The 12,760-nt window shown below is 42.9% G+C and overlaps 1 non-coding gene across 1 annotated transcript; it reads right to left on the reverse strand.

The window, feature by feature from the left end:
- Window positions 1-2,231: 2,231 nt before the first annotated feature.
- LOC136468268 (small nucleolar RNA Z247) lies at window positions 2,232-2,370 on the reverse strand. The gene has a single exon (XR_010761785.1). It is a non-coding gene; the product is annotated as a small nucleolar RNA Z247 (small nucleolar RNA).
- Between the last annotated feature and the right edge of the window lie 10,390 nt (window positions 2,371-12,760).

A 12,760-nucleotide genomic window follows, 5' to 3' on the forward strand; every position in this document is an offset into this window, starting at 1 on the left:
CTCATCTAGAGTATGTGGTTCCTCAGAAACTGCAAGACACCCATACCTGACCGTGCCATCGGTGTAGATTTTAGGCTTGCGGACGCCATGCTGAAGACGCGTCCGAGGTGCAGGAGTATCCGGCGCAGCATCGTGATTAACCGTCTCATGATTGGTTGCTGTTTCATGATTTTCAGCCTCGGTAGCCTCGGGCGGTGCAGTCGCTGTCGCCATCCCCCCGTCGCCCGCACACGGGAGATGCTGCGGCGATTGGCGTGGCCCAGCAGCATCCAGTGGGCCAGGGGCAGTCGGCCCAGTGGAGAGGGGCACACCTGGCTGGCGCCCGAGTGGCCAGACCGAGGAGAATTCCTCGGCCGTGCCAGAAACCGCGTCTGCGGTACCGGTGGGCGCCGATTCCGGCGCAGATCGGCCGGAAGTTGGCGCCGTATCGCTGTCGTGTCCAGCGCCTGGAAGGGAGTCTGTTGCTGCATGCCTGTTATCACATATACTTCCAAAATTTTGATTAGCGGTATTTGGAGAATCAAACACACCGTCATGTACTAGTTCCGCCCCAATTGAAGAAATAGGAACTAGTCCTGATGGGAGAAGATTTATTTCTGCACGCAATCGTGCTCCGGCATTTGGATGCAACTCGGAGAAGGGATAAATATTTTCATCAAACACAACATCGCGAGAGATGAAAACCCGACCGGTAGGAACATCAAGACATTTGAACCCTTTATGCAAGTTACTGTAGCCAAGGAAAACACACCGTTTAGAGCGGAACTGAAGTTTATGCTGGTTATAGGGGCGCAGATTAGGCCAGCAGGCAGAGCCAAATACACGAAGAGATGCATATTCAGGTGTCTGTTTATAGAGGTGCTCTAAAGGTGTAGCCTGTTGAAGGACTGTGCTAGGCAAACGATTGATGAGAAAAACAGCAGCAGCAAAGGCTTCATCCCAAAATTTCAGAGGCATGGATGCATGTGCTAACAAAGAGAGGCCAACCTCAACTATGTGTCGGTGTTTGCGCTCAACAATCCCATTTTGTTGATGCGCATGAGGACAGGAAACATGATGGACAATGCCAATATTATCAAAGAAACTATGCAATTTTTGGTATTCTCCACCCCAATCAGTTTGCATGGTGAGAATTTTATGGTCAAATTGTCTCTCTACCATGGCTTGGAACTCATGAAATTTCTTGAAAACATCAGACTTGTACTTAATGAAATAAATCCATGTAAATTTACTGTAGTCATCAACAAAACTAACATAATATTTGTTTCTTCCAACAGAATCCATGGCAGGGCCCCAAACATCAGAGTGAACAAGCTCTAAGGGAAATTTAGAAACGCTGGAAGATCTACTATATGGAAGTTGACAACTTTTAGCCTGCTGGCAGGCATCACACACTGACTCCTTGTTTGACTCAGAAGAGCAAGGAAGATTATTACTATGAATAATTTTTGAAACAACTGGAAACGCTGGATGACCCAGGCGACTATGCCATCTAGACAAGGACGGCTTTACTACTCCAAACGCCTGCTTTATTGAATGATCTGATGGAAGGGGATACAGCCCTCGATGACATCGCCCTCTAAGGATTGTGTTCTTCGTGGCCCGATCCTTAATAAGAAAATAATCAGGGTGAAACTCAAGAAAGACTGAATTATCTTTAGTAAGGCGATGAACAGATGCAAAATTTTTCTTAGCGTTTGGAACATGAAGAACATTATTTAGATGCAAATCACGAGACTGGGCTGGAACAGTAGTATGACCAATGTGTTTAATCTCCATACCTGAACCACTGGCAGTGTGGATCTGATCACCACCGTGATACTTCTCACGGAAAGACAACTTCTCCAGCTCGCTCGTGATGTGGTCGGTCGCGCCTGAGTCAGTATACCAGTTGGTGTCGATGTTGTAGCCGGAACTTATAGCTGCAGCTACATGGCGCTCTTCTGGAACATAGTTCTCGTCGAAGCGGTGCCAGCACTTGTTCGCCATGTGCCCCCTTTTGAGACACACCTGACAGAGGGGGCGCTCATCTACGCCTCCAGATGGAGGGCGCTGGCTGCCTCCTCCGCGCTGTTGTCCACGGCCGCGCGTGAAGCCTCCGCGACCGCCGCGTGAGCTGCCACGCCCACGGTTGTTGTTGAAGGAGTGGCGCCCGCCGTTTGATCCAGACCGGCCGCCCCTGTTAGCTGCATTAACAGAGGCGCCAGTTCCATCTTGGAGTTCAAGCCGTGTCTCAAAGCTGAGGAGTTGAGAATACAATTCCCCAACCGAGATCGGCTCAGCACGACCAGTGACAGATGTGATCACTGGGTTGTACTCGGCATCTAGCCCATTGCAGATGTGGGCTATCAGCTCCTCATCATCCAGCTTCTTGCCGGCTGCTGCCATCTCATCTGCATAATTCTTCATTTTGGCGACGTAATCTTGAATGGACATGTTACCTTTCCTGGTGGTGGATAGTGCAAGTCGTACGTTCATTGTCTTGGCACGATTTTGAGCAGAGTACATCCGCTCAATCTCGCCCCATGCTTGCGCCGCTGTGGTGGCGGTGCCGATGTGGGCGAATGGCTCCTTCCCAACCGAGGAGAGGATCAAGCCTAGGACCTGTTGGTCTTTGGCAAACCACTCTGTGAAAGCGGGATTGGGCGTCTTGACGATGGTCCCGTCGGCCTTCTTCTCTTCAAGCTCGGCATCTGGAGCTCCGGTCTTGCCGGTGAGGAAGCCCTCCATGAGGGCGCCGCGCACGGCGGTCAGAACCTGCGCCCGCCATAGCGCATGGTTCGTTTTGCCTAGCTTCTCGGTGATCTGGACTCCGAAGAATGGATTCAGTACGCTTAGATTCATCGCCATGGCAACCTAGGCTCTGGTACCATGTGAAAATCTCAGAGGCGCGTATGGTGGTAACGTCGGCCTCCTGATGGCGGAGGTCACGACGGCTGCGTGTTCTATTGCGTTACGAGGAATTGCCCCTCGCGTGGCTTTTACAGGGAACTGCGCCAGGAGAGTCAGGCCTGAGATCTCGGTCTCGGTTGGTTTCCTTGTACAACAAACTCTATCTTTAGTAACTATACAACCTCCGAGATCTCGGCCTTCCAAGTCCTGCGCACAATTACCGTGCCATGCACATTTACATATCAAGATAACCTTCTATCTTTAACACTACTTTCCTTACTTCTTTAAGTTTCTAATTCCTATGTGACTCTACAGAAAAAAAAAACATTAATACGTAGGGTTGATGGTCAGTGTGATAAACAAAATCTAGAATATTGCTCATGCAGTGTCAAGACCTCAAATATTTTAATACATTTGCTTCTATGTTCTGGCTAGGAAACGTCATATATGACATTAAACATTTCATCTTTACAATTCTGGATACTTTTCCCATCTTAGATGATGGCAGTATATTCTTGCCACCTGATGCACATGTACGAAAAGTGATGCAATGACGCCTCAAAATAGAAGTACAGCAATGCTTTGTTGAAGTAGTAAAGGTACATTATGTTATGCTTCTCATGATGGCAAACAACAGGATCTTCCTAATGCCAGGTTGGATTTGGTCTTGTTCATGGTTCAGATGGCAAGCAGTTCTGAACCCGCAGTACTAAGGTTGTTTGATTGGTAGATCTACTTGATGAGGCTAAATCTTGGAGCAAATCAGAACTACTACAACCGCTGAAAATGGTAAATTGGACTATTTTGGAACCTTATCTTTATCCTTCGGGTGAGTATGATCGTTATTTTTGGTGAGGCAAAATTCTATTAGTGGTTCTGATTTGTGTTAGTGCTTCTCTTAGTAAATTAGCACATGTAAAGAAAGGCAGGATAGAGATTGTGTTACTGTTGTCAGTGGTTAGCTTATTTAACCATGCATCTCACTAGCTTGGTGGCTGTTGACATGATCATATGCCGTGGACTGCCTGTATTTGATCGGCAGCTTGTACGTGTTTGCCTTTAGCTGTTGTTCTTATTTGCTCCCTTTTATTGTCAGCACTTGACATAATTAGATAGGCCTACTACCACCAGCAGAACTATAATAGAGATATTTTTTTATTAAATACTACATCGATCTGCAGTTTTATCTGTTCAGTCTACAACATCACCTCATGATTCCTCTGTTTTGTTTTTCAGTATGTTAGTCCAGCAGCACCTCAACTCTCTTTTTATTTCCAGACCAATGGTAGCAGCTTGCTCGACTCGATTTATTTTTCTCTTTGCAGTACTATAGAAGGAACAGTTCGATGCCGCCCGGTTCAGCTGGTAGAATTTTGGCTGAAACTGGCTGAAAAATACTATTCTGGCTGAATTGTTGTGAGAGAAAAATATTGTTCCGGCTGAAAAAAGAAGCCGAACAAACCGAATATGGGATAAGCCCCATTCAACTTACCCCATATTCGACTTATTCGGCTTATTTTTCTTTCCCAACAATTCGATAACAGCGTCTCGGAATTCTTTCGAGTTGGTCAGATCAACAGGAGCAACAGGTTCAGTGCAATAACATTCCGTCCTTGTTTAGTTCCACCAACTTTGCACCTTCAAATTTTGCACAGTGCAAGATTCTCCATCACATCACATCACATTAAATCTTTGAACACATGCATGGAGTATTAAATATAGATAAAAAAATAACTAATTACACAGTTTGGTTGTACTTTGGGAGACGAACGTTTTGAGCCTAATTAGTCAACGATTGGACAATTATTACCAAATACAAACGAAATGCTACAGTACCACTACAGTGTTGTGTGCTTTTTAGATGTCCAAAGTTTGGGCAACTAAACACTCTCCGTTCTTTTGCATGCATGCTTAGCCAATGGTGCTATGCGTTCAGGTCTTTTGTTTATTTGAGCACTGTAGACTAGTCATTGCTTTAATTATTGTACTAAGGTCTTGTTTAGTTAAAAAATTTTTTTCCAAAAAGTGCTACAGTGCCATCACATCGAATCTTGCGATACATGCATGGAGCATTAAATGTAGACGAAAAAAAACTAATTGCACAGTTTGGTTGGAAATCACGAGACGAACGTTTTAAACCTAATTAGTCCATAATTGAATACTAATTACCAAATAAAAACGAAAGTGCTACAGTAACGAAGTTCTCAAATTTCACCCTACTAAACACACCCTAGTTCTATTTTGTTCTCAAGGCAATAATAGTACTTGCTTTTACAACCAGTTTTATAGCAACCTGGTAGCATGTTAATGAGTTTGAAAGTGCTATTGGATTTTTTCTTTCATCATTTTGCTTCGTCAATGATCTGAGAAATGACTAATCATTACTAGGGTTAGCACATCACTAGCTAATATATGTGTAGTCTTGCCGATTAGAAGAGAGGCGTGTTGGGTCGTAACTACGATATAGGCAAGTTCTTGACCCTCTAGATGCCATTTCGGTCCATCAGACTTCTTGATAACATGAGCATGGTTTCATAGGCTGAGGAATCCATTTTTTTTTCTTTTGATTCTGTGTTTGTTGTAACACCTCGGGTGTTTAAATATTAAAATCTGACATGTCATCATATGCATTGCAAAGCATTTGGCATTTGGTGAAAACTTTGATATACATTTACTAAAACAAGTTTACAATTGTGTAATGAATGTTGAATTGTATTGTTTGACTCAAGTTCAATATTTGTTTGGATTTTGAATTTTTCCAGAAAACCCCGCTTTTCAACATTTAAACCCTACCCTAAAAATCCATTTCAAAATCTAAGCATATTTTGGGGTTGGGCCCAAAAGCAAAAGTGTAGAGCTTGGCAAGTTATACAAAGTTTGTTTTTGGAGTTTTTCAAGTTGTTTAGAAAAATTTTGAGTAATTCAAAAAGGCGCAATTCGTTAAATATCCCCTATTTAAATTTAAAAGATCATTTCAAAATCTAGATAGAATTAGGGGTTGGTTATAAAAGTAAAGTTGTAGAACTTTTGATTTTAAACAACTTTTATTTTTGGAGATTTTTGAGTTGCTATACAAATTTGGGAGTAATTTGAATTTGAAATCGAATGGCAAATCTGTAAATTCGGTGAACAGTACTCACCGCCCTAGCTACATGGCCGGTGATCTTCGGTTTGCTTCCAGGCGCGGTCGTGGCCGTCTTTGACGTCGCGCTGGCGCGGTGAAGGCCATAGCGCAGCTTCCTTGCGCTTCTGAGCCGCTCTACTTAGCCTTGGCCGTCGCTGTTTGCCTACGCTCTCTTGCTCTGTTTTTCCGACGCCACGGCCATAACTCCGGCGAGCTCGTGTCGATGCCGTAGTGCTTCACCGTCGCTGATAAACTTGTCCCAGCTCCGTCTCATCCTTGCGCACCTAAATAACTAGCCCTGGTCGCTTGCCATCATCGGGAAACGCCGTTCGGCGCTTTTCTTCCTCACGGCCGGCAGCACCACCGTGGAGTGCGCGTCGCCGTGGCTAGCGCGCTACGGTGAGTCTCTGCCCTTACTGAGTCTTGCTTCGGCTTCGCCGCAGTGATGTAGTGCTTTGTGATCCATTGGTTTCTCATTTTGACCACCACAGCTACCGGAGCATCGCCGTCGTCGAAGATCGCTCCGCCGTGACCGCTGTCAACGTCGACCCGTGTCACCGAAGCTTATCCGGTCTCGTTCTTTGCTCCAACGTGTTTGTGGTGAGCTACTAGACCTTCCCATGCCCTCTGTTTCACCGTTTTTGGCTTCATTTCGCTGGCGTAGCATAGCCGCGCCGTCGTGGCCGCTATGGCCGACGTAGTGCTCGGTCCAGTCCATAGTTAGTCAGGCTTGTGCTCAAAATGGATGCGCCTAGTCTCGGGGAGGGTGTAGGTACCTTGGCCGTCGCCGTTGGACTCACCGGCGACGAGATATCGTCGGTCAGCGCCATCATCGCCGTAGTCAAAGCGCGAGGTAGAAGATGACAGGTGGGGTCACCATGTCAGTGACTCAACGTTCAAAATGAATTTTCTGTTTTTCAGATTTAAATGAATAGTGCTGTAATTTGTTATTTTGTGTAGAATTATTTAGAGCTCCAAAAATTATAAAAATTTTTGTGTGAATTCTCTATGATGTATATTATATGACAAAAATTTGAAATATTGATTTTCAGTATTTTTGGAATATGATAAAAATTGCTCAATTAATTAATAAATGACTTTCCATGATTTTTCTAGGCTTATTTATTTATCCAAAAATTATGAAATTTATTTGCCACTTAGTCACCAGGTAATGAACATGTACTAAAATTTTAAGCTCAATTAGAATAAGTTGATTTATTTCATAATTTTGAATTAAATAATTAATTCATAAAAACAAATAGTAACTTTTAATGATTTAGGTTTTTGTTTGGACTTTTGGATTGAGTGATGACCTTGGGTCATTAGTTGATAATGATCCTTGACGATTGATTTGGGTGTTGTGAAAAAGGTTTGATTAGTTTGACTTGCAACTGTACCGCGAAGGAAAGTTGTATTCAAATTATTAATTTTGCATCCATCATAGAGCATCATGTTTCGTATTCCGCATCATGTTAAACATGGCATTGTTACTACGTGTAGTGAACGAAGGTGAACACGTGGTAGTTAATCAAGTCGTGGAAGAAGTTAATCCGTCTGTTGAGGTCGGATCGAATACTTGTGAAACGTCGTAGGAACCGGACTTTTCCGTCAACGAAGGCAAGCCCCGGATGCATACAACCCTACCTTGTGTTTTATAAATTAATTTCGCTTTTGCTTTCCGTTACTGCATTAAGTGGTTAGGAGTTAAGTAAGAGCCTAATTGGTGCATTACCACCCTTGTTATTCCATATTTACCATATTACCAGTCTAAAACCCGTATATGCCTAGTTTTGCTTAGCTATGCGTAGAAAGATGAAAGTCGGGTGACTACCTGCCACCTGCAAGTAACAAATGGAACATTGGTTAATTTTGTTAGCATGTGATATGAGAATGTGGAGTAATAAATCTAGATCGGGCGGACTCGGTGTGTGTGAGCCACAAGACATGGAGGTCTTGTGAGCGGGTTATTTCTGCCTGTGTCGATTAAGGCACGTCCGTTGTTGAATTGTATGAGGTGAGAATTTGTAGTACTAACCACATACTCCGGTAAGCCTGAACTTGGCAATTCTATTACGAGAATGGCTACTCGCGCACTAAGAGTGAAGAGATGGCGGGAATAGCGTGTACCCACGTGGCCATGGGCTGGAATGATGGAGTACTGTGTTCTCGGGTGGCGCGGACCCGTTCTTGTTTTAGGGGATCCGAGGGTAAGTTGGTATATGTAGGTCGGGGACCTACATATGTCGTGTGGTCTGGAATTCCCAGCTGGGCTTAATCGGTTCGAATCGTCGTTGCTCCTCGGTTAAGGAGACTCAACTCACTATTCATCATCGTAGAATTAATAACCGGAACTTGAATAAGGCTTGTGAAGGTGTTGGATATGAAGTTTCATGATCTCAGTGCGGATCGTGTCAGCTTTGTATATAATTCTTGAGAAGTTTTCTATATAAAGAATGTTGTTAAAAGAGCTTTTACGTAAAAGAACTTTGATCATTGTTAAAGCTATACCTTGAATCCCTGAGCCTGCATTACTGAGTTTATCAGTTAATATTTCGGATAAGTCTTGTTGAGTACTTTCGTACTCAGGGTTCGTTGACCCTTGTTGCAGGTGAGCCTCATGAGCAGATCTGTTTTGGATCGTGCTGCATGACTATCGTTCGTTCTGACGATGAGAAGTAAATGTGTGATCCTTGGGCAGGATGTTTATTTTGTGTGATATGTCTATATTAATTATGCCACTCCACTACTACTATGGTTTGTAATAATTATCGAACTTAGTTTGTAAGGTTTGAAACAACTGGTTTGTAAACTATGTTATCGTAAGACTTCCGCTGTTTTTACTCTGGTTTTGATATTTGAATAAATGTTGTAATACTACAATGACTCTGTAACGTGATCCTGCTCGGAAATCGTGGATGATTTGGGGTTCTCCGAGGACACCCGACAGTCTTTTTAAGTTATTGGAAACATATGAATAAATGTTAAAAGTCGTAGGACAGTGACAGGTGCATGTGGGTCCTATAACTTAGGAGGTTCTGCCACATTTGTTTTGAATTCAGAATATCGAAGGAGCATTCATACTACAGAAAACCACTATGCCGGTCCCAGAATTTTCATTCCTGGGCTATTGCTACTGAATGTTAATGTACCCTTTATAATGTTCAGGCAGCCTTGATCATGCATATTCTGTTGCCGAGTGTGTTCATAGGTGGTTCTGACAATGGGTTGCAGGTCTCAAATTTTGGCATGCTTCTATCATGATTTATATGTGTTACTTTGCTCAACATAAGGCTACGTTTAGTTCGCGAAATGAAAATTTTTGGATGTCACATCGGATGTTTCGGGGGATGTCGGAAGGAGTTTTCGAATATTAATAAAAAACTAATTACATAGCTCGCCTGTAAACTGCGAGACGAATTTATTAAGCCTAATTAATCCGTCATTAGCGCATGTTAGTTACTGTAGCACTTATGGCTAATCATGGACTAATTAGTCTTAAAACATTCGTCTCACGATTTCCAACTAAACTGTGCAATTAGTTTTTTTCGTCTATATTTAATACTCCATGCATGTGCTGTAAGATTTCCCATGATAATTTGGGGTGATAATTTAGGGTGAAAATTTTTGGGAACTAAATCAGGCCTAAATTGCATCGCAGAGATAAGAGATGATGACTCGACTGCAAATGAAATGTACCCTGAAATGTAACGTTTTTGTCAGATCTGATGTGCTGATCAAATGCTTATTAAATTGACTACAGATCTGCAGTTGCACCTGTTTCTAGACCTGCTGTCTCAGCAAGAGCAGTATTGCTTTTTGCATTTTCTGTGTCCTCAGTTTCTTCAGCTAAGATAGTGTTTAGTTCCTAAAATTTTTGAAGATTCTCCGTCACATTAAATTTTTGGACATATACATAAATCATTAAATATAAATAAAAAATAAAACTAATTACACAGTTTAGACGAAATTCACGAGACGAATCTTTTAAGCCTAATTAGACTATGATTGGACACTAATTGTCAAATAACAAAGAAAGTGCTACAGTACTATTTTACTAAAAATTTCGCCAACTAAACAAGCCCTAATTGTGAATTGTCTTCTTGAGTGTCAGACCTTGCAACTATTGATGTCGCGTTATCAAGCATGGTTTACAGAATATTTGTCACATTCATTGGCCCTCTCGATCCTGGTAATGGATCCTTACCCCAACCAGTTTTCTTTCTTCCATGATTCTTGTTTCCTGTTTCCAGCTCCCGTCCTCGAATGATCGTTTTGGCTGGATTGATTTATAAGCCATGGTTGAAAGTACTGCTAGCTGATTTGGTATAAGAGAAAAATATTATTCATTGGCTGATAAGCCAAAACTTATAAGCCAGATACGAGTTGCCAGGCTGATGTGTATCACTGTTTGGACTGTACCTGAAGATTCTACTTCCTGACTTAACAATTATACGCTTTAGGCCCTGTTTGGCACGGCTTGCGTCGGCTCCGGCTTTTCTGACAGCGACACTGTAGCGACAATGTAGCACGAAGCCGGTTTTCTCTCTCCCCCTCTCACTCGCACTGTTCATCGAAGCCGGAGAAGCCGTTTTCTTGCTTTCCCCCACGTGCTACAGTGAGACAAAAAAGTCAGAGAGGGAGAAAACCGGGTTCGTGCTACAGTGTTGCTACAGTATTTTCCCTGGTAAGACTAAGCCGGCAGAAGCTGTGCCAAACAGGGCCTTAGTTCCATTTCCCTGCATGCCAGATTGGAGGTCTTTTATTTGCTTGCACAACGTTCGAGGCTTTCCTCAGCTGATCGCAGATGTCGACTGCTAACCTGCTGTCCAAAGGTCAATTTTCTTTAGTGCTTTTACTTTAGGGCTGGTTCAGATTTAAAAATTTTAGTAAAATGGTACTGTAGCAGTTTCGTTGTTATTTGGTAATTAGTGTCCAATCATAGTCTAATTAGGCTTAAAAGATTCATCTCGTGGATTTCGGCTAAACTGTGTAATTAGTTTTATTTTTTATTTATATTTAATGCTTCATGCATGCGTCCAAAGATTCGATGTGACGGTGAATCTTAAAAAATTTTGCAAATTTTTTTGCAACTAAACTGGACCTTACTTCAGTACATGTGCCTTTGGTTGTCCAACTTGGAGCTCTTTTGTTTGCTTGCATACCTCATGTTTTCTACTTGCTAATTCTGCTTCCTATCCAAAAATGATGTAGAGCATAAATGAGTATGGGTTCCCTAGCTGAACTTTTTTGCTTACTTACATAATTAGGCCTCGTTTAGATTGCGAAAAAATTTCAACCCGATGAATAGTACCACATTCGTCTTATTTGGCAAATATTGTCCAATCGTGGACCAACTAGGCTCAAAAGATTCATCTCGTGATTTCCAACTAAACTGTGTAATTAGTTATTTTTTTTTACCTACATTTAATACTCCATATAAGCGGCTAAAAATTGATGTGATAGAGAGAGAGTGAAAAAACTTGGAATTTGGATGGCATCTAAACAAGGCCTTACTTTATTTATAATGCTGGCCATTTTCCTTCCCATCACTATGTCCATTTATATTTTCGTTGAGCATGAGCCAGTATATGATAAAAGACCTGTCTTCTAGACAATTGATACTGGCATGTACAGCCACTGTTGGATAATGGATCTCTATGATTCGTTTTGCTTCACATGATGCTTGCAAACTACAGCCGAGTTGGACATGTTTTGTGAGCTTAATTTCTAAGAAAATATGCTAGATAAGGAAAAGGGCAGCTTCACGTTAATCCATATCCTCAAGGAGTGGAACAACATTAGTTCCTGCTCTAAATTTGCTTACTCCATGTAGTATCTCAGTTGAGTTGTTTTGTTATTAAAAAATAGGGACATTAAGCTCCAGTGCCTTTGACTTAGAGACATTCTAGAACTCATGGATTAGTTTTTTAGGAATATTTGTAAGTATTTACTGGCTTGGTTCTATGAATTCTGCTATTTTGTAGGGATTGCCTGACAAAAATGGCTCTCGCCTAGCCCCCTCCTCTCTCCCCTGATTTTTTTTAATTTTAACCCTTTTTCAAATATAATTTTAAATCTAACATTGTCGGTTTTTTTAAAAACTAACACTTTTGGCCACGCCTATTGCCCCTGGCGCGGTCAAATGCCTGTGCCGCGCCATGTATGGTGGTGCGGCACAGGGCTGACGTGGCGTGGGGCGGCCGGGGGGGGGGGGGGGGGCGCTGACATGGCGGGTCCTGCCGCGCCCTGATCTGTGGCGCGGCAGGACCAGATATATACCGCGCGTGAGCCCGCCCGCACGCACCCCTGCCCTGCCCACCCGCTCGATGCCCGAACGCCGCCGCCGCTAGCGCCCTGCCTGCGGCCGCACGCGCCCACACCTGCCCGTCCATGCCGCGCACGCGCCCGCACGGCCCGGCCTCGGCCACTCGCCCACGCCGCGCCCGGCCACTCCTGCCGCGCAGCGCCCTTGCTGGCCGCACCACGAATGCCGGCGCGTCAAGGCCGCCCGCTCCTAAGGTACCTCCCTCTTGATTTCATATTTTTTTATTATTATGTAGTATAGTTAGTATTTTTTTATCTACTATTAGTGTCTTTGATCAAATTTATATAATAGCGTACTAATATTTATGATACATAATAGGTACTATTACATTAAGCATGGAGTATACTTTCGTAATAAACTTATTAGGAGATAGAAATATTGATACCGTTTTTTTAGTTTTGATCAAACTTAAACATATT

The sequence above is a fragment of the Miscanthus floridulus genome, chromosome 7 (assembly GCF_019320115.1).
Source record: "Miscanthus floridulus cultivar M001 chromosome 7, ASM1932011v1, whole genome shotgun sequence".
NCBI classification, from domain to species: domain Eukaryota; kingdom Viridiplantae; phylum Streptophyta; class Magnoliopsida; order Poales; family Poaceae; genus Miscanthus; species Miscanthus floridulus.